The 3,733-nt window shown below is 39.2% G+C and overlaps 1 long non-coding RNA gene across 1 annotated transcript; it reads left to right on the top strand.

Annotated features, from left to right (window-relative positions):
* Positions 1–2,369: 2,369 nt before the first annotated feature.
* Positions 2,370–3,495, top strand: LOC108642675. The gene is made up of 3 exons (XR_001922695.1): positions 2,370–2,395; positions 2,797–2,888; positions 3,467–3,495. It is a non-coding gene; the product is annotated as an uncharacterized LOC108642675 (long non-coding RNA).
* The last annotated feature ends 238 nt before the right edge of the window (positions 3,496–3,733 follow it).

The following is a 3,733-nucleotide window of genomic DNA, read 5'->3' as shown; positions in this document are numbered from 1 at the left end:
AGGACAAACCCTCTACAAAAAGCTGTGCTGTAGCTCAAGCTGCAGGGAAGACTGAGTCAAAGTACAGAGGACTGTGATGATGAAAATGTAGGATTCAGACTTCTATAGCACATCTGTAGCCCCTGTCCTCCTGCTGGCTGTAACAATCACCTTCTTACTCCAACATCTGTTTCTTCACTGTGTTCACATTTTCAGAGCCTGGCTGACAAATACTGACAAATACCTAAGTCAGATGTTAAGGAACTGGTTGATATCTCCTTTATTCAAATAATTCATAAATACAAGTGGCATAAGGACCTTAACTGCGGAAAACATTTTAAGGGCAAATCCTGCTCTATAGATTATAAGCATCTCTCACAGCCTAGATAAAAATATTTCAGGGATCTTCTGACAAGATTTGTTTAATTTGTCCAAACCCATGTGTACCTACTGAAATCGAATCTTCAAACATGCAATATATCATTTTTATAACACCTTTTCTTCATCATCCAGAAGTATTTCAGATCAGAAACAATTTTCATTTAAATAGTAAGAAATAAAAAATGGAAAAGAGTGCAAATTTATTAGAAATAACATTATAGCAGGCATAGACATGTGGTAACTACCCAGGCCACAGCATGAGCACAATTGTACCATAAACTCTAATTATTAAACAAAAAAGAAAAGAACAAGTCCCGATTAAATTTTGTTAGCAAATGCAGTTAAGTATAATAAAGAATTCAGTCTCAGGTGTGCTCACATGCATTCAGCTGAATTAGGTTGGATCCCATGCTCCTCTCTGCCCCTGATAACATATTTTAGGATAAGCCAAAATTTCATCTCAATGCCTTTGAAACCTAAAGGTTCAAATTTTCATTCTGAAAAGGTTTTTTTTAATTGCTTTTTTCAGCTCAAGAGTAAAATTAAAGGCCTCAGTTACCAGAAAACTAGAGAAATATTAATTTATTGTTCCATTTGATTTGGGGAGTGGGAAAAAGGAAAAAAACCCAACAAACAGATGATTAAAGACCAACTTCAAGCTCGTTGCTTCTGTTACCAACTTCTCTCTGGCCTTATAGGTCTGGCCTGAGTTCCTCATGATGCCACTGGCACTCCTGTTCTGCTTTCCCATTTGCCTGTGCACGTCTCAGGCCCCTGGTACTAACCTGGATCTTTCAGCCTGTGCTGTAGATAATACAGTGGGAGGCACTGACTACATTTACTGTAGGTTTCCTTTCTGGCTGTTCTGCTTTCTCTTGTGAGTCCTTTTACTCTTTCTTTCCACGTCAGAGTGCTGGGAATAGATACTGCCAGAGCCAGCACTGAAATGGCTCAGCTCCCCTGTACACGAACGTACATAATTGAACCTGCATACAGGTACAGCTATAATTTGTGAGATGTGCACTGAAGCATGCAGGCAATGATCTCAGCATTGCAGTTGACAAGCAGAGTAATAAGGTGTTCTCCTGTGCAGCTTGGATACCAACAATTCTCTCAGCTCTGACTGAAAAACAGCAGCTCAGATTTTACGGAACAGGGGTTTGCTGCTGAAGGTGCCAGGCTTTTAAAAGCGACCTGAAAACACCTGGGAACTGACAGAGTTTAGATAGTCTTCTATTCCTACTTCATTATTTTGGGATACTCAGTCTGTAAAGGTTATGGTTATAAGGAGTCAGAGTTAAAAGAGTGTGTGGGAAAACATGCTTTTCTATTGCACCAGCAATTCCCCTTCAGCGAGGCACTAAGGTGTCTTTGAGAGCCTCCAGATAAGAAATATCAAAAGCCGTGTGCATGATCATATTGGCCTCCAGAAGTGGAAATCAGCTACAACCCTTCCTTGCAAATGCAAGCAAAGCCAGTTATGGTGATCTCTGGGATCTGGACATTTGTATCACCAAGCAGCTGTCACACAGTGATGGTCACTAGCAACTGGGATTATATTTAAACCAACAACTTACAATGGCAAGATTTTCCCTTCTATTGTCTCCTAAAATAACCTGAGAAACTTGAAGTTTAGTAAGAGACTTTACTGACATTATCAAAGCTTATCAAAGGTGAAGTTGAGGCAGCCACCTTCAGTCGTTAGATTTTATTACTCGATGGAAGCTGGTCACTGTGGTAAGCCCTCCCTACTCCTGTACTTTGCACTGTGCACTAACTGTTCTGTGTGACTCTGTAAGGGACAATCAGTGTGTTGCTGAAATGCTTTTTTAAAATTTTAATTTCTTTAAGGTATTCTGGTAACATTTCTAATCTATTTTCTGTATGTGTTATCTTTGCACTCCCAGGTAATTTATTTACAGCAACACCACTAAGAAGAAAAAGATCAACCCTTTGAAATCAGCTTCTTTTATCAGACTTGGAAATACATATCCTTTCTAACCTGCCTCTTAGAACAAAACAATAGCAATTAAAGGTAGAAATCGCAGTCCAAGATGTCCTCTGTCCCATCATCTTCTCAGTGGGGAGAAGTCCCTATTTCAGTACAGATAACGCTGTTATGTACTGGTTTTAGCAACAGCAACAACAACAAAAAAGTGTAGTACTTCTATTATACAAATACATTATCCACATAACTTTGGTGATAAAGCCTAGCATGTGTCCTTATGCTAATTATGGACGATCCCTAATAAATAATTTAAGTTGAAGTCTGATGGCTAGGCATAGGATATTATTCTTCTGAGGGAGAATTATGTGGTTTTTAACATACCTAAGTCTCAGCATCTGGGTGACTACTAAATCTATCTGATTGTGCAGGCAAGAAATTGTGTCTGTGCTCTTAGGCAAAACCAGGATTTTGCTTCTTTTTGAATTCAGCCCATCCAATATCTAGTAAAAGCTGAATGGAAACAGTTGGTAAAGGAGGATGTCTGCCAAGAAATGTGGAGAGCAGCAGCACCTTTAATATTGTAAGAACCCATGTTCTAGATTTAGTATCTCTGAATTTTGCACAATCCTTACTTGTGGCTTTAATTATTACACCTAGAGAGCAAGCTAGCAAGGTGCACAGTGCTTCCCTAGGAGCAATGGTAGCTGCAATCTCACAGACACAATTTATGCACTTTATGCATTTGCAAAAACCTTTCAGTGATCCTGACAGGAGACAAGCACTTGGATTCCATAATGAGGTGGCAGCTGACGAATATTTATTTTTTCCTTTGGTACCTATCTTGTCTGCTTTAATTGGCTGCTTGGGAATGCACTTGGAAACCTGACACAGAGTGCTGACACACTGTCTCCTTTACTGTGCCACTCTGAGATGTGGGTGGGTGCCATCAAAAACATTTGCTTTTTAAACTCAAGTGGCAGTGGGGGAAAGTTAGATGACCGATAAGAAATGATAAGGCCTATACCCATGATTCTATGCAAGAACTTCAATTTCCCTCATCTCCTTTCCATTCCTTTCCTTGCTTTGCTCTTGTCTGCTTAGGATATACCTTCTTTGAGGCAGGGGATATTTTTTCTTAAGTACTTTTGCATTACACAGCATGGTGGGACTGCCATACAGAATTAAGGAAAATAACAACAATGACAACAACAACAATAATGATACAAGATTTCCTGGAAAAAAACCCACTGACCTGCAGCAGCAGCAGCAGCAACAACAACAACAACAACAACAACAATAATAATAATTATAATAATAATAATACAAGCTTTCCTGGGAAAAAAACACTGACCTCCCAGAAACCTGAATTCTCCTGCAATAAATACAATTACTTCCTCCCAAGCTGAATTTGGTCTATTTTGGAAG

Source organism: Manacus vitellinus, unplaced genomic scaffold, assembly GCF_001715985.3.
Source record: "Manacus vitellinus isolate BGI_N305 unplaced genomic scaffold, ASM171598v3 scaffold_0_pilon, whole genome shotgun sequence".
In the NCBI taxonomy this organism is placed as follows: Eukaryota; Metazoa; Chordata; class Aves; order Passeriformes; family Pipridae; genus Manacus; species Manacus vitellinus.
The sequence above is the reverse complement of the archived record's forward strand: the minus strand, read 5'-3'. Positions and strand labels throughout refer to the sequence as shown.